General features: G+C 54.2%; 3 long non-coding RNA genes across 8 annotated transcripts in view; 2 read left to right on the top strand and 1 right to left on the bottom strand.

Moving 5' to 3' along the window:
• Positions 1–1,163: 1,163 nt before the first annotated feature.
• Positions 1,164–7,857, top strand: LOC102156440. Of its 5 annotated transcripts, none has more exons than XR_005359428.1 (6): positions 1,164–1,444; positions 2,904–2,986; positions 3,500–3,788; positions 4,493–4,632; positions 4,860–5,911; positions 6,120–7,857. It is a non-coding gene; the product is annotated as an uncharacterized LOC102156440 (long non-coding RNA). The 5 variants fall into 5 exon arrangements; XR_005359430.1 differs by adding an exon at positions 1,733–1,789 and having other exon boundaries at positions 4,860–7,857; XR_005359426.1 differs by having other exon boundaries at positions 4,860–7,857.
• Positions 7,858–11,688: 3,831 nt separating this feature from the next.
• Positions 11,689–14,984, top strand: LOC119871837. Its single transcript, XR_005359432.1, has 3 exons — positions 11,689–11,808; positions 14,266–14,618; positions 14,908–14,984. It is a non-coding gene; the product is annotated as an uncharacterized LOC119871837 (long non-coding RNA).
• LOC102156228 overlaps positions 14,038–24,103 on the bottom strand; it is a 67,124-nt gene continuing 57,058 nt past the window's right edge. For both annotated transcript variants that reach the window (XR_005359420.1, XR_005359424.1), the window contains exons 6-7: positions 16,804–16,989; positions 14,038–16,478 (exon numbers count right to left, since the gene is read on the bottom strand). This is a non-coding gene — a long non-coding RNA (uncharacterized LOC102156228). The remainder of the gene's footprint in view (positions 16,479–16,803; positions 16,990–24,103) is intronic.

The following is a 24,103-nucleotide window of genomic DNA, read 5'->3' as shown; positions in this document are numbered from 1 at the left end:
ACGGGACTGTTCTTGTCCCACAGGTCACAAGCCTCCCACACAGACCACAGCTGCCCTAGGAGAGGGGGGCCAGACACCTCCAGGCTCCCCCACTGCCTGTGGGGAGACACAGCCAAGCAGAGGGGCCGGTCTGGTGGGGGGCGAGGAGGCCGGCAGGGTGCTAACGGCTCTTCTGAGCTCTCCTCCTCCTTGGTCACAGGCACACAGGTGGCAGGTGGGCCATGGGGGCTGGGGGCCACAGCCACTACCTGGGCCTCTCCCCCGGGCTCCCGGACCTTCCTGAGGTGAGACAGGGGCGCTGACCCCCGTCTGGCCTCAGAGCAGCATGCATGCCGGTGGAGGACCCGCCACCGGCCACTCACTACAAGCCAACCGTGGCCTCAGATCAGGCCGTCTCCCCACCCTGGACACAGGCACACCCGGGGCACAGCCTGCAGGGGATCCCGAGCCACGGGGGTCTGCACCCTTGTCTCCAAGCTCTTGCGTCTATCAGCTGCTGCTGTGCTTCGGGTCCCATCTGGTCTCTGACAGCCCCCCGCACGGTCACCTCTTCCGCCCAGGGCCACATGGGAAGCAGAACCACACCTCACCAGGAGCAGACACGGTCCTTCATGGGAAGGGCGCACTACCACCACTCCCAGCATGGGCAGCCTTCCCCGGGCCCCAGGGCCGTGAGCGGGAGCCAGTAGGGTGTGCAAGAGCTCAGAGCGCCCTCAGATCCAGCAACCCCCCAGCATCTCCGTGGGGCTCTGCCTCACCACGCTGGACAGTGCCAGTCACTCGGCCCTTCCTTCCTGCTTCCGAGGCACCTTCCTGTTATTCCTTCAAAGCAGACAAACAGGATCTTTCCCTGGTGACAACTGCCAGACCACCAGCAGGGCAGCTCCCCTGCCTTGCGTGTGGCCACAGGACACTTCCACTGGGGTGCAGGTGGGCGAGACCTCAGGGCAGGTACTGGGGCCAGCTTTTTGCACTGGGACCACAGGGTCAGGAGGGTAACGTCCTTCAAGGGGACACACACACATGCAGCTTCCAAGCACAGCTGGGGGCCCTTCTTGGGAGGATCCCCGGGATAGGAGGTCAGGGGAAGAACATTCCGGAAGGAAGGCGCCTCCTCGGCCCAGGCTGGGACACGGGGAGGCGCCATCCTGTTTTGAAGCTAAGGAAGGTCCCTTCTGTAGACAGTCACGCACTTGAGCCGCACTCTGGCAATCGCGGCAAGGACCTCTGGGGCGACAGCATTTGGCCCCCTTCCTCCCAGGTGCCCGCAATGGAACAGGCATGTCTGTGGTCAGAACCTCGGGAGAAGGCTGAGGAGGGCGTGTCGCCCTCACTGGTGACACTGGTGGCCTGGTGACTGGGTTCCACTCCACGTTGTCACAGCTCCTGCTTCCCCAGGACCTCGCGCACTCTGGAAGACCGTGCACCTATAGGATGGAAGCAGGTGGGGCCTGGTCTCCCTTCCCCCCCGGGTCCCAGCTGCATATCCAGGGGAGACCTGAGCCTTGGGGACACCGGGTGTGTCTCCCTGCTCTGCTCTCAGGGGCAGTGGGCAGGGGCTGTCCAGGGGCGTAGCCAGCTGAGGAAGGGACTGAACCCATCCTTCTCAGAGCCCAAAGGGACTGCGGGGTTTGGTCTGGGGGCAGGTTTGGGGGGAAAGGGTTTGGGGTTCAGGCTATAATTCTTTTCTACGATTCTAGACTTTTATAAGTTTCAGTTGTTTATTTCTAAGTGGCACAGTGATTGAAGCCACTCGGAAGAAGCAAAACCAAAGTCGGGCCATGGCAAGGTAATTCGGAGCTGCACTTCCATACAAGTCATGCAGATGCATCTCCTTGAGGGCAGCGTGAATGACGCAGCCACCCTCTCCTGTCCGGCAGAAGCAGCAGGGGTGCTGACGCAGGGCAGTGGGGGGGGGGGTGTGCACCTGCGCCTCCAGCTCAGCCTCTGGCTCCGCCGCCTGGGGGGCCCCACTCTCCCAGCATCATTCTTTCCTCTGTGGCGTCAGCAGCCTTTTATTGTTGAAAACATCTGTATTTGGCTTTAATCAGAGCACTTGCCAAGCGCTCGCCCCCTCCTTTTGTACTTCATGGTCCTCGAGGGGGAAAAATTTATTACAAGCATCATTTTACACAAACCTCTCGGACGTGCTGGGATTCCACAATTCATGGAGCCACGACTTGGTTTCCGCTCACCACCCAGGAGTCATGAAACACAGACATCTCCTCCCAGCTACCACCAACTACTGGTCAGCCACTCACTCGCTGTGCGACCTTGAACCAGTTCCTGGCCCTCTCTGGGCCTTGGGTTCATCATCAATGCAACCAGAAAGTTAGAGATGGTCTCCAAGGGTCATCTCATCCCAGTCTGCTGTGATTTTGTGGTTCACAAGAACAACCGGAGTCACCCAGCTGTGCCTGCCACGTGGCCCCACCTCTGGCCGGCCTCACCCTGTACTGCCAACTGAGCTTCCCCACCACACAGCTGAGCACAGCATCCCCCAGCTCCAAACCTCTGGTAGCTCCCTGCTTTGTGGCCTGACCTTCAAAGCCCTTTATAGCTTGGCCTCAACTTCCCCTTCTCCCGCTTCATCTTCTGTCCCTGCCACCCACCCCCACCCTCAAAGTCTGCTTCCTGCCTCTGATTTTGCAAATGCCATTCCTTCTGCCTAGAGTGACCTTTCCCCACTTTCCTTTACTTGCCTAGCTCCTGCCCTGACTTCAGAACACAGTCCAAATACCACAGTGCCCTGGAGGTGCCCGGTGGAATCAGCCAGCCCCTCTTCTGGGTTCCCCTGTCCCCTGGACATCCCCCAAGCCCAGAGCTCTGCACTGGGCGGCCAGTAACAACTCCAGACCCTTCTAGGACAGAGGCCATGGTCATGATAGTCTCTGTGTTCCCAGTACTCATCACCTTGGAGGGCAGAAGGATGCTGGTCAGCTGCTCTGTGGGGACATACAAGGAAGTCAAGAATTCATCTGAACAGGTAACTGGCCTTAGCTCTGGTCCTGCAAGCGCTGTGGGGCACAGTGAGGAGGACAGTCTTGGAGACCCTCCTCTCAGGGTTCAAACGCTGCCTGTCTCTCTGGGAGCTTGAGCACAAGTCACTTAACTGCAGTTTTCTGTGAAAAATGAGAATAATAAAGCTGATGCAGGGTTGATGTAAGAAATAGATGAGAAAGATGCACAGTGTCTGGCACGTGGTAGGTCCTCAATAAACGGTTGCTGTGGGACCCAACCATTGCTCTGTTCCTCCATCCATCCTTCCATCCTCCTGTCTGTCCATCCATCCATCCTTCCATCCTTCCCCTTCTCTCCACCCTTCTTTCCTTCCTTCCATCCACCTACCCATCCATCCATGAAACCAGTATTTACTGAGTGCTTTGAGTGCCAGGCTGGTGACATAACACTGAGTAAGTGGGACAAGGAGCTCTGATGTAGCTCCTTCTCCCCTGTCCTGCTCCTGATGCTTGAGGCTATGGCTTTGGTTTCCTTCCAGCCACTCCCTCCCCCTCCAACTGACCTGGACACGCTGGCTTGGATCAGGCCACCTGGAGGAGGAATGCTGGCTCCCCCTGCCCCTGCCACCCTGCACTGCCCTCAGGTGGCCCTGAGAGATGCCTGAGACAGCTCAAGATGGTGCTGGGTGGGTCCAGATCCCACCCCTGCCCCAGTCGTCAAGTCCTAAACGCAGCCCATCCATTTACTCTCCCAGCCCCTCCCCAAGGGCTGTTGTGGAGATCGAATGAATCGACGTAGGTGAAGTTCTAGAAAGTTCCTGTCACGTGGTAAGTACTACAGGAACATCTGCCTTCACTGGCTTATCATTAATGCTCAAAGCAACCTGCTCAGGGTATGGTGGCCCTTAGGTAAGGGACAGGCTGAGCCACAGCCGCCTGTGGACAAAGGCTGAGAGGAGGAGGAATTGGAGGCCATGTCCCTTGGCAAGGCTGGCAGTACCACACCCCTGCTCTCCTGCGGCGAAGGATGCCATTGGGGGCGTCTCTCAGCAAAAGCCCATTATCACTGCCCAGAGCACTGAGAGCCTCACTGGGCAGGTGGCCAGGGTGGGAGCTGCAGGTGGAGGCATTGCCTCCTGCTCCAGCCACAGCACCCCCCCACAAGCACGCACACCACACGCACCCAGGCAAGGCCCTGGTAGCTCATCCCGTGCCCAGTGACAGGGCCCAGGGAGCTGCAGCCGCAGCCCTGCTATGGTAGGTCCTGGGTGAGGGGTCTTTCAGAGATGAACAGCCCCGTGGCTCACACCCCAGACACCTCGGCCCCAGGAGCGAGTCAGAGGGATACATCTTGCACCTCAGTGGCTTGGGTGGGTGTCACCTTGCCCCTTTCTCAGCAGGGTGCTGTGTCTCAGACAGAGCTTGCTCAGGGACAGTGAGGGAGTGAGCAGCCCACCAGGGGGAGAACCAAGTGCCCTGAGCCCTTTCCAGGTGCTGTCTCCTGCAAGCTCTCCATGACTCATTTGTCTTAGGACTGATCTGTGCACACGGCCCCTGGGAACAAAAGAATGAGTGAGACAAGGCAGTACCAGCTCCTCCTGCAGGACAGTCCTCCATCCCGGCCCCACGGAGCCCTCCAGGGGCCAACTGCTCTCCTGCTGCACCCTGCAAGGTGCTGAGGACCCTCGGGGAGCAGCCCTCCACACACACACCTGTCAGCACCTCGCCAGCGCCCCCACCTGGCAGCCCCCTGCGCCCCCCACCCTTCCCCGCATGCTTTTCCTTCCCTCCAAAGGGGACTGCAGGACACTGTTCAGGGGGACACACCTCCAGCTTCAGTTATTTGTGATTTAATGAGGAGCCTTTTAATTATAACATCTGTTGTTTTAATTACCAAAGGAATTATAATGAGGCTCCTGGAGGAAGCTGCTGCCAGAGCAGAAGCTGGCGAAGCCTTCCCAACATCAGAGGCCCTGCCAGGGTCCCTGGCACAGCAACTGCCACAGAGCGTGACCCGTCACGGAAAGCACTTCATCTTCATTTTAATTAAACTTCAGGGGTGAGGCAGGCAGCCGTGGGTCCCAGGGAGCTACGCAGCCCTGATCCTGCGAGGCCCAGGTTTGCCAATGGAGACAAGCCAAGCAGACCCGGCACCCACCAGCCCAGCTAGAGCCTCGGATTCCTTTCCTCACACAAAGGTGACATCTTCCTTTCCTCCCAAGGGGATGATTCATCCCTGACCGGAGATGCTGGGTCTGGAGCGGGGGAGACAGGTGCACGCGCCCCGAGAGGAGGACAAACAGCCTGCTGACAGAGGAGGACGGCGGGGGTGCCCACGACGCCAGAGCTCAAGATGGAGGTGGAGGCCACGCCAGTCGCCCCCCTGCCCTGCTTCTCAGCCCCTGACCCATGCCCTCTGCAGTCCCCTCCCTCAACGGGGGTCTATGTGCCCCACTGAGCGTGGGCCTGGAGATGCACTGTGTCCAGAAGAGGACAGGGCACGATGCACATGCCCCTTTCCCTTGCTCCTCCACCACGACTGAGAGGACGCGCCCATGCCTGCCTGCAAAGGGTGAGGGAGGAGGGCCATGTAGCCCACCAGCCCCCACGCATGAGCTTAGGTGCCAGGCCGTAAGGCGACACCAGGGCAGGCGGCAGTTCACATGAGAAACCTTAAATATATTCTTCTTCTGAAGCCTGAGTACATACAGCAAACAGGCAACAGATGCTTCTTTTGACCAGACGAGACCCTTCTCCCTGCTTGGGCAGAGGCCGGGGCAAACCACACCCCGCAGCCCTGGACGGCTGGCGCTCCTCCCTTCCTTTCCACAGCCCCGGCAGGCGTGCAGAGCTCCTCCAACTCAGCCAGGACGGGACGGTGGCCGTGGGGGTGACAGGCACGCAGGCGGTGGCAGATCTCATTCTCAGCGGCAGCCGAAGCCCCATGGCCGGTGGGTGCACAGGGAGAAGACTTGTAGGCAGACGCTGGGCACCCCCATTGGGCCTCCCCCCGCCGGGCTCCCTGCACCTCTGCCTCAGGCCACACCACCCTCTTGCCTGGGACAGCCCCTCCTGCTCCCATCTGGAAGCTGGTTCTCATCCTTTGAGATCCCATCCCCATTGCCTTTCCAGTGACATATGCTGGCTCTTCTCCCTCAGCGACCTGCTGCCCAGCCCGTGCTTGATCCCAGCTCACAGCACAGCCCCACTGGCTTCTGCTGACCTGTCCCCCCACCTCCCGTGACTACCAAGCCCCTCATGCACGCCAGCCCACTCAGGTCAGCCCTTTCCGACCCAGCGCGATGGAAAAGGAGGAGGGGGCCTGGGCCCAGGAGGGTTCCAGTGGGAACGTGGGGTAAACGCAGCCTGGAAATGTAGGTCAGCAAGCTTAGCAACCCCAAGTCATCCGACAGCCCCTATGTTTTTCTAGAAATTAGTTTTAAAGGAATGTTACTGTAACAGGAGGAAGCAGTCAGGTCTCACCGACAGGATATTAACCGGGTACAGCACATTTTATTAAGACTCATGAGGACTGCAGTTGTCTGCATCCTCAGAGGGCCTCATGCTCAGAAGGAAGGTGGCAGGGAAGGGCACTCGGCAGCAGCACCCGCCAGAGCTTTCTGGAGCAGCGAGGCCCACCGGGTGACAGCCAGCGTGGCTGGAGAAGGCCGGTTGAGAGCCGCGCGCCGAGTCCCATCTGGGTGGGGACACAGCTGTTCTGACCGGCCGACTTAGATCAACATGCCTCCAGCATGCTCTTGTTTGCAGCCACAGCATGGATTTGTGAGAAGCTGCTCCCCTGCTTCCAGCACGTACACACATCTGTACACACGCACACATGCACATGGCCCCCACGCCACACAACTGGGGAAGTAGGAGTGATTAAAGTATGGGGAAGGGGGAGACTGAGGTGGTGGGAAGACCCAGGGCACAGCGGCAGGTCAGAACTGACTTCCTTCCCCCCCCCGCCGCAGACCCACACTCGCCCCCCCCCCCACCAGATGGCACCCCCTTCATTCAGCAGGCCGCAGCCCAAGAGCCTCCCCCCGGGCTGGGCTGGGCGCATGTGACTTCTTTCCACACCGACGCCCCCTGCACTCCATGCGTCCACTCCTGATACCAACACCTGTCCCCCTGCCTCCCATTGCCTTCCGTGCTTACTGAGCACCACCTGTCCTCAGGGCTAGGCCACCTCCTGGCATCTGGGGTTCCAGGAGGTCAGCACCGAAGGTCTCCAGCTGCAGGACAGGGACATTTGGGATCAGCGGGGTAAGGGCCCTACTCTCAGGGCACAGCTGACGAGTGGCCAGCAGTCCCCTGCTGGGCTTCCTCCTGCAACTTTCCCGGAAGCACATCCTCCCATGATTTCTGAGCATCTCTCATCCGGGTGAATGCCCCTGGCGCCAGGAGTCACAACGACACAGACACCACTGGGTTGGAACCCATCTCTCAAAACCGAGTAACGAGACTGTTCCCATGAGGACAAGTCCTCATCTGTCATCTGCTGGGGAGTTATCCCACGTCTGGAAGCAGGACACAGAGGAGTGTTCACGCCCCGGATCCCTCTCTGCTCTGAACACCTCCCCTCCTTGGTCGTTCTTCAGGGTCGGCTTAGGACAGGCTTGTTCTGGGGCTCTCTTCCCCGTAACTTGCCATCCCTTCTGTTACCTGCTTGGTTGTCAATCTGCTTCTATCATCGCCTTCCCCCCTTCCTGTTTCTCTTACTGTCTTCCCAGCTCCTGCATCGCCTGCTTGGGTCACGGGTCTCGGGCAGCTGTGCTAAATTCCTAACAAACACGTCCGAGACTATAAATGACACCCCTCAGAACCAAGTATGTCAGACAAGCCTGAGTACATGGTGCCCCCTCATCTTCCAATTGAAACACTTGTTAGCATCTGTTATGATTTACTTTTCTTTTTTTTTTAATTTTTTAAAATTTATTTATGATAGTTATATATGTAGAGAGAGAGGCAGAGACACAGGCAGAGGGAGAAGCAGGCTCCATGCACTGGGAGCCCGACATGGGATTCGATCCCGGGTCTCCAGGATCGCGCCCTGGGTCAAAGGCAGGCGCCAAACCACTGCGCCACCCAGGGATCCCATGATTTACTTTTCTAACCCACGGATGATTTAAGTGTGCTTTTTGGTTTTCATCACACACCTGACCCACACTTGGCTGCTGATTACCACTTCCCTCCCGCTGGGCGAGAGCTGCAGGTAACAAAGTCTTCTTGGGACGCATGGAGACCTCCCTGGGTTCCCACATCATTCTCCATGTGCACGGTTCAAGTGTACATTTACACACGCATACAACTGCACACGTTCTGGAACACGCTCGAGGGAGACGTTCAATCGTTACACCTGCTGACTTGTCAGCTTTCCCTGTAATGTTTTAGGGTTTTGCTTGATCTATTTTGGGGCTAAGGGTTAGGATACCAGACCACAGCATCACTCACTCCACCTCCTGAACACTGCCCCACCCCCCGGAGACAGGCCTGGACCCTCTCAACGGGACACCTCGTGGTTCCTGGAAGCAGGCCCTCCCCTCCTTTGCCACAAGCGAACGCACTGCCCTGGTCAAGCTACCCGTGTTTCCGGCACTCTCTGGCGAGCATGCACAGGGTTATGGGAGGTGACCTCTGTCTGATTGCAGTCAGAGCCAGAACTACTGCTGGTTGAATGAGCTGAATTCACAAAATGGGTCCTTGGAGTATCTGCTGGAGCTGAAGAGATGGTGGGGACGCCCCCTCGGGAGCCCACACCCCGCCAGGCCTGCCCGTGAGGGCTCCTTGGATGGGGGATGCCTTAGGGCCCCGGGAAGGAGAGGGGAAGCCAGACCCAGAGCTGCATATGGGGTGGGGTGGGGCGGGAGATGCGGCTCCGGGGCCCACCTCCTCCCAGCCCCCAAAGGCGGCCGATGGAGACCCAGGCAGGGACTGCAGAGTAGTGGGCAAGCACGGAGCGGATTCGCCGCCCGTGACAGGTTCAGGTCCTTGCCCCACATCATCGCACACACCGTGGCTCTCGGCACGGCGTCTGCAAGCCCCGCACTGTGGAACCCAAGCTGCCAGCCACGGGATGAGCCCCGATGTGCCCTGCAACCATCAGAAACCGCCCAAGAGGTGCCAGGTAGACCAGGTAGGCTTCTCCCAGCCCCAAAACATTAACTTAAATGATGGCAAAATTCTGACTTTGGGCAAAAGGCGACCCGACTGAAGATAAATACCCAGCATGCTCTCTGATGAGGCACACACTCAGTCTCGGGGGTTCGCACAACCCCGTGCACACAGTCGGTCCCACCAGGGCACCTCCTGCTCTCCTAGACTTGCAGGAACACACTTGGAAACTGGCTTCTTCCCAGAACTGAAATGTCACGGAATCGCCGCTGCCTTCCCTTTTGGACTTTCTCCAGGACGGTTAGTGTGGCACTCAGTCGTGGGGGCCTTGAGGACACACCACCACGCCACAGCACGTGGGTCCCAAGTCTCCAGACAGGGAACAGGGAGCAAGGGAAGATGAGCAGCGCTTGGCCGCCAGTCTTCTACACGCAGGGTCTCATTTCTTCGGGGCCGTGGCCTTGGCACACTGTCAGCTGGGAGCTTCCCAGATGGACCACACCTGCTGTCCCGAGGGTCCCACCGTGGACATGGCCCTGGGAGGCTCATGCCCATTTACCCTGGGTATGCCACATGCCTTTGCCCTTGGCTGACTCGCTGGGCCTCCATCCGCTGGAGACATGTTGGCCTGGTGTGACTACACACTGAGCCCCTTGAAAGATTTATTGGTATCCTTCCAGGATGGAGCTTGCATCTTCACCTGACCTTCAGTGGTCCCTGTCACCCAGCTCTGGCCTCCACTCCTGCCTCCACCAGGAGCCCTGCCTGCACCTGCCCTTCGCCTGCACAACACCAGTCTAGCCCCTCCAGGAAGCCCTCCTGAGGGTCCAGTCCATCGTGTCTGTCCCATGGGGCTGGTCCCTGCTGTGCCCACAGCCCACAGGGTAGCAGATTACCGGGAGGCAGGACCTGGCCCATCTGTGTGGTGTCCCCGGGGTGATGGGCCAGGCTGCACCAACCAGGACAAGCCCAACCTGACTCGCTGCTAAGGGGGGATTTCAGAGCTTCATCCTCATTATGCGGATACTCCCACCTTGGAAATCCTGGGAAACTATCCCCCCGGCACCTGAGACGTGTGTCCTTGTACACCTATGACCTATTCACAAACATGCCCGACCCCTGGTTAGGTCTACATTCAGATTCGTACCTGACATACATAACCAAGGGCCTGGAGTGGGGGCTAAGCTGTGAGGTGCCAGATACCCACTTTGCAGACCAGACTCCCAGGCCTGCACAGCTGGTGAGGGGCAGAGTGGTCAGATCCCACAGCGCACCCTGCAGACACTCTCCCCGTGTCACTGGACACCAACTTGGCTACAGTGCCATCCCCAGAGCTGGAGGCCCTGGGTCGCTCTCATCTGCAATGCCTCCAAGGGCAAGAACACTGATGCCCCTCCTATCCCCACCCCTGCACAGGGCAGCAGAGACAGGGCCCCAGCTGTGCGGTGATGCCATGCGACCCTCCTCATCCCGTGGAAACCTGCCAGAAGGTCTGGAGCCGCTCTTCTCCAGGGGATGCCCCGACTCCTCCCCACTATAGGGAATCGACTCAGACAGGGAGCTTCAGCTGCCCTCGTGTCCCAAGAGCCAGCCTTAGCGCCCCTCCACCCCACAGATTTCAGGTGTCCTTTGGCTGAATCCTTTTGATATATTTTTTAAAGATTTTATTTATTTATTTATGAGAGACACAGAGACAGAGAGAGGCAGAGACATAGGCAGAGGGAGAAGCAGGCTCCATGCAGGGAGCCTGATGTGGGACTCGATCCTAGGACTCCAGGATCACATCCTGGGCCGAAGGCAGATGCTAAACCACTGAGCCACCCAGGGATCCCCCCTTTTGACATTTTCAATGGCAAAATAAATTTGATTTGCAGAAGCCATGAAGGCACCGGGACAATGTGATTTCCAAAACGCGCTGTGTTATTGGAAATGATAAAGAACCGAATGAGTCAGTAAACATACCAGGTTAGTGACTGTTAAAAAAAGCAAACCAGTCCCCACACGGACTGGCAGAGAAGGGGGACAGGTGGATGGAGGGGGCTTCATGCCTGCCCTCCCCACACACGCCCAGCAGGGTCTCACCTCTCCCCAGATGCACACAGACCACCCCTCCCGGGCGCACAAACAGGGCTGGAAAAGAAATGGCAGGCCCAAAGCTTTGATCATGGTCTTACTAGTTTGCACAACTACTGGAGGCGAGCAGTGTTATTCCTATTTTATAGATGGAGAAACCGAGGCACAGTGTGCTGAACTAACTTGCCCATGGTCACCCTGACAGGGGAGGAGCAAGCCAGGGTCACAAGTCTCACAGATTTCCTTACAGCTTTATTGAGTTGTAACGGGCTTGCGCTGAACCTCGCGTCTCAGTGAGCTCTGGTGCATGTGTCCCCACAGAAGTGTCACCACTACCAGGAGCTTCCCTGGGCCCCTCCATGGCCGCCCACAGCCCCGCATCCCCAGGCACCCCCTCTTCTGTTTTCTGTCCCCCTCCATTTATTTGCGTGGTCGAGAATCTTCTCTAAATGGAATCACACATGATGTTCTCGGTTTTGCCTACAGTGTTTGTGCATGGGAATTCCCCGCACCGCACGTGGCCGGTGCATGGGGATATGCAGATTCTCAGCCCGCTCCCATGCACCTGCAGCCATCCCGCCTCACCCAGTAGCAGGGGACACCAGGCGGCTTTCCAGCAGGCGATAGCATTCTTCTGCATTCTGTGCCCACGGGGCAGGTGAGTGTGCAGCCTCCCTGGGGGCGCTGCCTATCCCATGACGACCGGCAGCCACAGCCCCCACCCCAGAAGCCTGCCCAGCCAGTGTGGCCAAGCGGACTCCCGGGCCGCCCAGAGAGAGAGACCCTCCCACCAGGGCCCAGCAGGTGGGGGGAAGCCACAGCATGGGGGAGCAAGCATAGACTGAGCAAGGGACGGGTGAGAAGGGGCACAGGCCTGGCTCGGGCAGGCATGGATGGGGGCACAGAGTGGGTGGAGAGCTGCTCCAGACGCTGGGGCAGAACTGGCAGGGGGAGTGCAGGCCCGCGAGAGGCCCAAGCAGCACCTGTACCATCCACATGCTCCTGGCAGAAGGCAGCCTTCGGGACCCTCAGCCCTGAGGGGAGGCAGAGGGGACTCAGATTAGGCTCCCCTGGCCCCGACTCTGGACACACACTGGAGTCCCTTGGGAGGTTTTTTTTTTTTTTTTTTTAAGATTTCATTTATTTATTCATGAGAGACAGGCAGAGACACAGGCAGAGGGAGAAGCAGGCTCCATGCGGGGAGCCTGATGTGGGACTAAATCCCAGGACCCCAGGATCATGCCCTGGGCAGAAGGCAGGCTCTAAACTGCTGAGCCACCCAGGGATCCCCATGGGAGTTTAATATGATAACAACTCCCCACCCAGAGAGTCTGCTCTGGGGCTTTTGGGGGGGTTGGTAACAGCACATGTGGATTTTTAGAGCTCCCTGGCTGGTTCTGCTGCTGCTGTGGCTCCTGGTCACCCCAGCTTGGGGACAGATTTTTCCTGCACCCCCAGGGGAAGGGGAAGGCAGCGGTGCACGAGGTCCAGCCCCACCCCACCCCTGCAGGTGCCCTGGCAGGGGCTTAGCCTGGGGTCTGCACAGATTATGCACATGCTAACTGCAGGGGGGGGGCGGGGGGTGTCTGAGGGCCCCTGGGGAATGAAGATGGAGTCAGGGCAGGGACTACCTGCCCAGCGGGCCTGACTTCCTTATCAACATCAGATACTTGGTGCCTTTCCAGTTCCTGAGCACTGGATGTGAAGATAACTTGACACTTGTTTGGCATCCTCATCCCATGCCCCCTGGCCCTGAAGGCACCGTCACATGGGCAGCACACTCACACCCTGACACAAATGGCCACTGAGAGTGGGCACGCAGGAAGCCAGGCCAGCCAAATGCGTCCCTGAGGCCGAGCCCCACTTCTATCCTTTTAACCTTAATTATGTTTTACTTTTGGTTAATTTAATTAGTTTTTAATTACCTTGATGCCAATCATACGAACCAGATTATTTTAATCCCACTGAGCATCTATCACCTCGAAGATGTTGCAGGCAGGTAGACGCAGCTGGTGGTGCCTGTGAACTCCGTATGCAGGAGACATCCCCGATTCTGGCCACCAGGAGTGGCAGGCCTGAGTCTGAGCCAAGTCACTGTGTCCACGAGCAGGCAGGTCTGCAGGTGGGGTAGGGGGTGGGGAGGGGGTAGCGGCTCCGTCACAGGTAAGCCATGTTCTGCTGGAAAAAAATCAGTGATATTTTGAAAACTGCTAAGAATACTAAAATAGGTCACATCCCCCAAAGGCCACAGATGCGGGACTGGCTCCGCCATCAGGTGTGGTCCTCAGGGGTGGCCGGGCCTGGCTTCCAACTCTGAGCCTCAGCCCCGCGGGTGAACTGGGCACAGTGACAGTGTGCACCATGGGCTAAGGGGAGTGTTGCAAGCAGTGGCCTCCGGAGCACAAATGTGTGGCAGGTGAGTAAACCCCCCACCACAAGTACCATGCAGTCGAAGGGCTGCCCCTCCTGTGGTTGACCCTGGGTCCAGGCCTTCTGCCATCGTGTCATCACAAGCTTCTCCTGGTGGCTTCGTCCTGGTGGTGATATCCTCAGAGATGAGCAGATCTAGCGCCTCACAGAACAAGCTTCCTCTCCCACCACATCACTATTGTACGGTGTTGTCCTCGCTTCATCCAGCTTCTCCAGGGAAGGACTCATTCCTCCCCTCCCCTCACATGAGCCTCTCTGTGGCCCAACCAGGATGAGGGTTCCTTACCTCTCCTCACACACGGACACACGGGCCTGAGCCTCCCCCTCCCTCCTCCCATCTTTCCCCCTGATTTCCACCTTCGTGTATTTAGGCTGTTTTCAATACTTCCACACCTGATCTTGCAAGTTGTTATCACTATAATTCCCAACAAAGACAGTGTTCCAATTTGTGCATATATTTTGAAATTAAAAAACCACACTTTTTTTTTTTTTTTAAGTTTTAGGACGGTGTTACCTTGCTCCTGTGGGATCTCCACAGGAGCTCTTACCTATGTTCTCATTTATTTATTTTTGTTAAGTTGTCTCCTGCCTCTTGCTGGATCTTCTTCTGGAGGAGACACCTGTCCTGCACCCTCTGCTGGGTCTGCTCCCTGTGCCCGCAGTGACTTCCTCCATGTACTTGCAGGTCCACAACCACATCCACCTGGCTGTGGCAAGTGGCACAGGGCTTCTGGCCAGGCTGGAGCAGCTGAGCCCACAGAGCTCTGAGACCTAGGAGGTGCTACTCCACTCCAGGGCAGCTGGGTGCCAGACTCAACACCCACAAGCTCCTCAACCTCCGATGGGAGAGAACAAGGAAGAATGGCTGTAGCAAAACTCAAATTTAAAAAAATAATTTACAAACTGGTCGTTGGCCAGTTGGCCTGCTTCCCCACACCAGCAGAGGCCACCCATGGTGGGCAGGGGTGGGTGTCAGGTTGCATCTTCCCTGATCCTCCCTGCGTCACCATCAGGAGACTCTGCTGCTGTCCAGACAAGGTGAGTAGCACCTGCAGGTGTGGGCTAGGGGGTGGGCTGAGCCTCACCCAGGGAAGATAGGACTAGTGCCTATACCCCAGTGTCCAGGGCCGTGGGGTGCCATCCCAGGAAGAGTGGCCAGGGGCGGGGGGAGTGGCCGAGGGTGGGGTCCGAGGAAGTGGACACACTGTCAGCTGCCAGCTGGCGCTGGTGGGAAGAAGCAAATTCCCAGCTACGAAGGGCATGCAGGCCGGACCTGGGGAGCCATCGGCTGGCAATGCTAACGGGAGGCCTCCTGACTCTCATACAGGAAACGTCGCAACACCTCACAATTGCTCCCAAGAATCTTACCTTCATCATGATGAAATAAACTCTTCCTTTATTTTAGGAAAATCACCATGATGTGCTTTTTAGTTACACAAACACTCATGGTTGTTTTGGAGAAAACCATGAAATCACATCCACCCGAACGCAAACCTCTGTGTCTGGCAGCTGGGACTCTGAGCTCCCCTGCCAGAGTGTGGTGGAGCTGGGACACACGTGTATTAGCCTCTCCTCTGTGTTCCATGGCACCTGTGTTCCAGGGCACAGGCGGATCCAGGCAACATCCACTGTGGAAGGCGGGCCGAGAGAAACACAATAGGGGGCTGGAGGCAGGGCTGGGGGGCCCCCCGGATGAGGGTGGGTAAGAACCGGACCGAATGGAATCTGCTCAGGCCAGGAGGTGGCCCTGGAAGTGCTGGCTTCAAGAGAAAACAAGAGGTCTGCATGGGGCCTGCTGCCAGCTATTGGGGTGCAGTCCCAAGTCCATCTGGTCCACAGCCAAGTTCCAAACCCCACTGTCCTACACTACCCACTGATCCTTCAGTGACCCCAAAGGAAGCACCTGGTCAGCTAGACATTCCTTCTCAAGGGCAAGTGCTAGTCCCGGTCAGGTTGGTGCACAGTGCCTGGGCTGCCATGAGTCCTGGGGCCCCACGTGGGCTCTAAGGAAATGCAGAAAGAGCACGTGGATGGTGAGTGAGGCGCGAGGACCAGAAGGTGACCTGAGGACATCGTGGGTGCACAGATGGCAGGCAGGAAGAGGAATGAACGTTGCCTCCTCCATGCGCCTCAGCCCACCTGTCTCTCGGGACTGGCCACAGGTCAGTGTCCAGCACTGGACCATGAGCTGCCCAAGGGCAGAGAGAACCAGTCATGTATGGGGACAAGTGCCAGGGCCACAAGCAGGACCAACTGGTGGCAGAGGCCCAACCAGGAGGTCTGGTAATTCCAGGCTAAGAAGTCGGACTTTACCCAGGGGTGCCAGGAGCCACCAGGCAGGGTCAGGATCAGGGGTGCAGTGGAAGGTGGTGGTGGGAAGTGATCTCTGCCTGTGCCCATGGCCTGGGTGCACCATCTCATAGGGACCCAGTGGGATAGTACTCACTCCGGGCCATCCCACCAAGTGTCCCTGGACCCTGGAGAGGGGGCCGTGGGGAGAATAAGCCAATATAAATCAGGGCTAACCCATGCTGATCACCAGCTCCCTAAATCAAGAACCTGGCAGATCTTCTGGGTGAGAATCAATCTTCCTGTCCCCATAGTAAATACCATAATCCTTTTTCCAGCGTGGTTTGGAGAATGTAACTGTTGTGCTTGTGATTTATTTGAAAATATGCTGCCAGGCTATGTGAATGAATGGGGGCTTCTGAGCAGGAGGTCAGAGTGCTTTCCCAGGTGTGGGCCTCCCCCTCGAGGCAGCTCTCCTGGCTGCCTCCGACGGAGAGCCTGGACCTGCCACCCAGGTGCAGAGGGCCTGCTCCACAGCCAGCGGAAAAGAGACGAGACAGCCACAGCCTTCTTTCTGCGCAGGCCAACTCTGGATTTCTCCTTTTCTGTCTGATAGTTTGTTTTATCCACAGTTAAGGCAAGACAGCATTCTTGTTAGTGTGCTTCAGACCACACAGGGGTTTCTAGAGAGATTGCCCGCCCCCACCATCACTACCCCTCACAAACCGGGCATCCTCTGACCAGTGCGCCTGTGGACTTGGATTACTTCCACGTCCATTCTAACCCATTCTGTAGAAATACTTCATAACCTTCCCTTGTTTCAGGGCACCTGATGTGGGCTCGCGAGCTTGTGTCTACAATAGGTCTGTTGCTGGTTAGAGTTGTGACTCGTTCTCCCAAACTCTCCTCCGAACACACTTCCCCAACAGGATACAAGTGTCCCTTTTGCTCCACTGTGCTTGTAGTTCTTGCATTTAAGGTTTGCCAGACTGATGGGTGTGGAGCCCTCCTTGCTGACTTCCCTGGACCTGGTTCTCGGGAGCATGGGTCACACCAGCTGGGTGCACTGGTCTGGTTCTGTCAGGCTCTGTGTCCCGTTGTCCAGGAGGGTATCTTCTTCCTTATTACAGAATGTGGGAATTGTAACCTTTCTCCTTCACGACTCGCATAAACAGGCTTTCCCTCTCCAGGATGACAGTTTACATTTCTCCTGCTTTTCCTCTGATGGGTGTGCATCTCTGGTGCTCATCCCATGCCTGGATCCAGCACCTATGCTCTGCAGCTCTGTGTTCTGACTACGCACTCTCCCTGGGTGATGGGGTTCACACAGGACTCCAGGCCCCACCGTCAGGCTCATAAATCCTTTTCAAGCATCTCCAATCTTTCTGGGCCCTGCCCTTGTGTACCCATCTGTCTGCCTGACGTCACAAAACTGCCCCCAACTCGGCAAATCCAAAACTGCCCTCAGGATCTTTCTTCCCAAACCTCACCTTCCTCTCTGTCCTGGCAAATGCCCTGTGCTGCACACCGGCATTCCTGTCCTGCTGAAGGCGTGGATGGGGCTCCAGGAGCTGCTCCCCCAACTCACACTCGGGACTGCTGCTCTGCCCTTCATCCTCACCACCCCTGCCAGCTACACTTTTAGCAGCCTAGTGCATCCCCACACAGCAGCCAGACCTTCTCAAACAGACCCTTCTCCTCAAAACTATCAGGATCACTAAGGGAGCCTTCCTGTGGCCAACAGGACTTGCAAGGTCAGCCCTGCCTATCATCTGCTCCCAGGCTCACTCCCCGTGCACCAGGCAGGTTGCCCAGGATCCGCAGCCTGTTCTGTGCCATGGGACCAGTCAGGAACGCTGGGTCTCCCCACCTGTCTCCCTGCCTCTCACAGCTCCAGGGATACGTGCAGCAGAGTCTGCGGTGGGAGGGGGAAAGGCATGGCAGGAGGAGTTGGAGACATGCGGCTTCCATGGGGCAGCCTTGTGGCCAGAAGAAATCTGAAAGGGAATTCAATTTCTACAAGAAATAAGGGAGGACGCAGAATGGGGATGAGGTGGGGGAGAAACGAATATATCCTCCTGGTGGAGATGCTATTTAAATCCAGGAACTCCAGCTCTGGAAACTGAATGAAGAAGCAGGAAATGACCAGGAAGGAGAGGAAAGGGGTCTTAGATCCAAGTCATGAAGGAGTGAAAGGCTCTGAGGCCTGGGCCAGGAAACGCGTGGAGGTCATGAGGTTGAGGCATGAGCTGGAGAAAGAACGTGGTCAGAGATGAACAGACAGTGGAGGGTCTGCAGCCCTAGAGGCCACCCCAGGGTTCTGAATCAAGTGATGAAGTTCAGCTCAGCCTTAGAGCCATCTCCTTAGAAACCTCTGCACCATGAGAGCCAAGTGGAAGAAGAAGCAAATGCACAGGCTGAAGCAGAAAGGAAAAGAGATGAGGCAGAGGTCCAAGTGGACCACCAGCCTGTGCACTGTTGTGCCAAGATTGCGAATCCGAGAAAACCACCAAGGAGCCGACACCGATGCAAGTACGTGAGGGTTTATTAACAAGCTCAAGCTTGGGTCCAAGTATACCCGATACAGCGGAGCAGGGACTTGGACCCCGAGGTGAGTTACAGCTGGGTCTTATTAGCAAGCTCGAGCTTGGGTCCAAGTATACCTGACATAGCAGAGCAGGGATTTGGACCCCGAGGTGGGTTACAGCTGGGTTTTTAAGGGCTGGTCTAGGGGTAAGGTGGGGTTTTTCACTAAGGGTGGGGGTGTGAGAATCTCCAGTAAAGAGGTCTCACAAGCTCTTGCTTCCTTATTCCAATAAGGGCATGCTTTGTGTTTTTTTCTATAGCCGGGATAAGGTAGAGTTCAGTACCTGGTCACAGTGGCCTGGTCACAGTGGCCTGAGACGGCTGCCGAAGCTACAATGGCTGTACTTGTGCCAATGTTAAACTTGAACGGCCCTAATTTTCTCGGCCTCCACATGCACCTGTGGAAGCATCAGGGCAGAAACAGGGACGTGAGTATAGGCTGCCGGAATACATACCTATGCTCTAGAACTCTAGCGAACTTGGAAGCTCCATCACCCCCAGGCACTGACCCTCTCTGAAAGGCCCACCTGGCTCACACCCAAAGCCCCTGCTGGTCCTTTGCCCAGGACCTGTGACCAGCTGTGTTCTCAGCTGTGGCTGAAAGCAACACATGGGCATAAATCACATCTTCCCTCGTCTCAGCTGAAGACAAAGTTCATGTGGGAACAGAGCTGGGGGTCTGGGAGGAACAGCAAGAATGGACATGGAGGTGCCTTGCAGGAGACTCCGTGCAGGCAAGCAATGGCAGCCCCACCCACAGGGGTGTCAGCAGGAGCCCTGCTCACAGTGAATGGTTAGGACAGATGCTCTCTCCCCTACACCGAGCCCCAGACCCCCGCTCTTGCCAGGAGATCCTGGAGTGGCCAGTGGCATTGGCAGAGGAGCCCCCAGCACAGCAAGGGCTCCGCCAGGAAGCCTCTTTATCTCCAGGGGCCTGGCAGCACCAACAGGAGCCAGTGGAAGCCATGGTTGCTCCAGATGAACCAAGACGACCAAAGTGACGCCATAAGAGCTCTTCATACTAGGCTGTCATTAGAACCACTGCCTCCAGAAGTAACAGGGAGACTCCCTCCCAAATAAAAAAGTTAAATAGAGGCCACTGATATCTCCTAATATAAAAGACACATCTGGCACACAATCAGAAATTACTTGTCATGCTGAGAACCAATGATTTTAAAGCAGGGCTAAAGAGGAAATGTTTAAGCACTAAATACACTAGAAATGAGGACACTCTCCAGCTAGTTATCTAAGTCCCTGCTGCAAGAAACTGGAAAAGAGAGCAAAATAAACCCAGAGCAGAGAAAAGCAAGAAAACCAAAAATCAGAGTAGAAATCAAAGAAAGTAAGAAAATGATATAAAAATAATGAAACAAAAATCTGGTTCTTTCTTGTAATTTTTGTCAATTTTTTCAGAGGTTTGTAAATTTTACTGACTTTTTGTCCAGTATCAGAAATTAAATAGGGAATATTCTCTCCATAGCTTGTGTAGCCATGAAAAGGATAATAAAAGAATATTACAATTCCTAATACAACAAACAAGAAATGGACCGATTTTTAGAAAACTTAAACAAAATCTAACCAAGATTAAAGATATAGTCTAAGCAGCCCCATAATCATGAAAGAAACTGAATTCATAATTAAAAGTTCCCCTGAAAGAAATCCTCAAGGCCCAGATGGTCATTTGGGATAATTCTACCAAATGTTAAAATATATATATAAATATATATATAAAACACATCTAGATGGCTAACAGGCACATGAACAGATATTCAACATCACTTGGCATTGGGGAAAAACAGATCAGAACCACCATGAGGTATCCCCTCATACCTGTCAGGATGGCGAAAATCAACAGCACAGGAAATAGCAGGTGTTGGCAAGGATGTGGAGAAGGGGAAATCCTTGTGCACAGTTGATGGGAATGCAAGCTGGTACAGCTGTTCTGGAGAACAGTATGGAGGCTTCTCAAAAAAAAGAAAAATTGAACTGCCATATAATCCAGCAACCTCACTTCTGGGTATTTACCCAAAGGAGTGGTATCTTCAAGATACCTGCACCCACATGTCCACTGCAGCATTATGCACAACAGCCAAGATGTGGGATCATCCACAAGTGTCCACCAACAGATGAATAGATAAGGAAAATGTGGTGTATACACATAGTGGAATATTACTCAGCCTTCAAAAAGAGGGAAATCCTGACATTTCGGACAACATGTGACCCTGTAGGAAATTATGACAAATGAAACCAGCAGGCACAGAACGATAAATACAGCATGATCTCACCTACATGTGGAATCTAAAAGTTAACTCACAGAAGCAGAGAGCAGAAGCGTGGCCACCAGGGACTAGGGGTAAATAGGCAGATGCTGGGTAAGAGGACAAAGCTTTAGTTATGTGAGATGGCGTTCTGGAAATCTAACCTACAGCATGGTGATGTTAGCGAACAATGATATAATGCACACTTGGAATCCGCCAGGAGAGAACGTTCTCACCACATAAACAACTGTCAGTGATGGACACAATGATGGCCTGACTTGGTGAGCATTTCACAGCACGTACATTCAGCAAAACACCACACTGTTCATAGTCAATACATACATTTTTCATCAATTATTCATCAGTAAAGCTGGAGAAAAAGCTAACTCTGATTTTCCACAATCTCTTTTGGAAAACAGAAAAGGAGGAAGCATTTCCAGCTTATTTCATAAGGGCAGTATTTCCCTGATACCAAAGCCACACAGAACACAAAGAAAGAAAACTACAGACTAATATCGCTCATTAATTAAGATGAAAAAATGCTCAACAAAACATTATCAAGGTGAATTCAATGGAGTATAAGAGATATTCTATGACATGACCAAGAGGAATTTATTCCAGGTATGCAGGGTTAGTTGAATATTCAGAACAATCAATGTGATCCACTGTATCAACAAATTGAAGAAAAATCCGATGATCCTATCAATGAATGCAGAGAAAGCACTTGACAAAATTCAAGTCATTCGTGATTTAAAAAAACAAAACAAAACAAAACAGGCAGTTAGACATAGGAAGGAATTACCTCATTGATAAAAAGCAGCTATAAAAAAAGCAACAGCTCACATTATATTTAATGGTTAAAAATATGACACTTTCTCCCTACGACGAGGAACAAGGCAAGAGCATCCCCATGGCTTGTTTGATGGAGTCCTGGAAGTTCCAGCTACTGCACTAGGCAGGAAAATACATATATATATATAAATGGCAAATGGGCTGAAAATGAAGAATAGACTGTCTCTGTTTGCAGATGACACAATTATCTATGCATAAGATCTCAGGAAATCAACAAAATACTCCTAGAACTAATACATGAGCTCAGCGCATTCTCAGGATATAAGATCAACTCACAAAAATCTATTTCATTTCTATACACTAATGATGAATATGCCAGAACTGAAATTAAAAACACAAAGCCATTTACAACCACCTCGGAGACCATGAAACCCTTAGTTACACGTTTAACAAAACATGCACAGGATCGGCATGCTAAAAATCACAAAATGCCGATGGAAGGCATTGGAAAGGCCCAAATAAGTGGAGAGATGAGCTGTATTCATGGGTTGGAAGATCTAACGTAGTTAAATGAGCCCCAAATTGATCTATGGGTTTAATGAAATTTCTGTCAAAACACCAGTAAGGTTTTTATGGACGTAGACAAGCTTATTCTAAAATTTATATGGAGAGTCACAGACCCCAGTGTAATTAAAGCAATCTTGGCAGAGAGGAACCGAGTGGGAGGATCACTACTGTTCCATACCACTGCCACAGTAATTAAGGCCATGACTATGGTGCCTGCGATGGGGAGAGACACACAGATCAATGGAACAGAACGGAGAACACAGAAACAAGCCCACAAAAGTGCACCACCAATATCTGACAGGGGCATGCGGACAATTCAGTGGAGGAAGGATGTTCACAGGCAGAAACTGAACCTCTCCTGACACTTCATGCCTCATACAAAAATTAACTTGAAATGCACCAGAGAATCAATTAAAATTCAAAACCATAAAGTTTTTAGGAAAAAAAAAAGGGAGAAAACCATATAGCCAAAAGCCAATAGCCCAAATCAATGAGTAATCCCATCAGAAAATAAGCAAAATATGTAACTAGACATTTCACCAAAGACAATGTATACGTGGGAAGTAAGCACATAAAAAAAAAAAAAAAAAAAAAAGGAAGTAAGCACATGAAAACATGCTCGGCGTCATCAGTCGCCAGGATGGTGCAAAGTAAAATCACCGCGAGACTCCACTGCATGGTGTCAGCTTGGCAGAAACAGAACACAGGGACGGCACCACATGCTGGTGCGGAGGTAGGGAGTCCAGATCACGCACGAGTTGCAGTGGGAATGTAAAGTGGGGAGCACCTCTAGGAAAAGGCAACATGAAGGTGTTATACTACTCAGCAACTGCGTGCCTGGACTTGCGTCACAGAGAAACCAAAGCTACGTCCAACAGAAAAAACTGTGCAGACTTGTTTGTGGAAGCATGATTCCTTTTTTTTTTTTTAATTTTTATTTATTTATGATAGTCACACAGAGAGAGAGAGAGAGAAAGAGAGAGAGGCAGAGACACAGGCAGAGGGAGAAGCAGACTCCATGCACCGGGAGCCCGACGTGGGATTCGATCCCGGGTCTCCAGGATCGCGCCCTGGGCCAAAGGCAGGCGCTAAACCACTGCACCACCCAGGGGTCCCCAGAAGCATGATTCCTAAGAGTCAAACGCTGGATCAAGCCGGATGTCCTGGACAGATACACGGTTAGGCACAGCCGGCACAGGACACCACTCAGCCATAAGCCGGAGCTGAGCACGGACACATGCACAGCACCTGGAAGGCTCTCCAGGGAGCCGAGGGAGGGAGCCCGGGCCAGGAGGGAACAGACTGTACAGAACCACTTGAATAACATTCTGAAATGACAAAATTTTAGAAATTGAAACAAATGAGTGATTGCTTGGGGTTATGAAAGGGGCAGGGACAGCAGGGAGGTATGTGTGCTTGGAACCATGCAGACACAGCTATGGGGAGAGTCTACACATGTGATACACTGTGTATCATAACTGAAGACCCACATACATATTAGTAACAGTTACATGAGTCACCCCGGGGAGGACTGGAACAGGATGCGTGGGTTGTATCAATGTCACTACCCCCATTGTGATGTTACAAAATGTTATCGCTGCAGGAAAATGGGGAAAGACGCACAGGATCTCTGTTATTTTTTAAAGCTGCAGGTGAGCTAATAATTATCTCAATAAAAATTTCAGTCCAACTGAAAGCTAAACACATACCTGCCATAAAAATCGGGAGGCTCTACCTCTCAGTACATACCCAAGAAAAATGCAAAACCATGTCTTTACAATGACTTGCGAGCACATGTTCACAGCAGCTTCATCTGTAATTGCCCAGAACTGGAAATACACCAAGTGTGCTACCACAGGGGAGTGCATAGGACAGGAGGGAAGCACTAGTGACCCTGCAGCACGGAGAGTGTTCACACCAGACCGAAGAAGCCAGAGGGGGAAAGGAGGAGGATTCCGCTTACAAAACTCTCGGAAACGCTAACTGGTCTGCAGCAGACGAAAGCAGGTCCGTAGGTGGCTCAGGGTGGAG

Source organism: Canis lupus, chromosome 5, assembly GCF_011100685.1.
Source record: "Canis lupus familiaris isolate Mischka breed German Shepherd chromosome 5, alternate assembly UU_Cfam_GSD_1.0, whole genome shotgun sequence".
Taxonomy (NCBI): domain Eukaryota; kingdom Metazoa; phylum Chordata; class Mammalia; order Carnivora; family Canidae; genus Canis; species Canis lupus.
The sequence above is the reverse complement of the archived record's forward strand: the minus strand, read 5'-3'. Positions and strand labels throughout refer to the sequence as shown.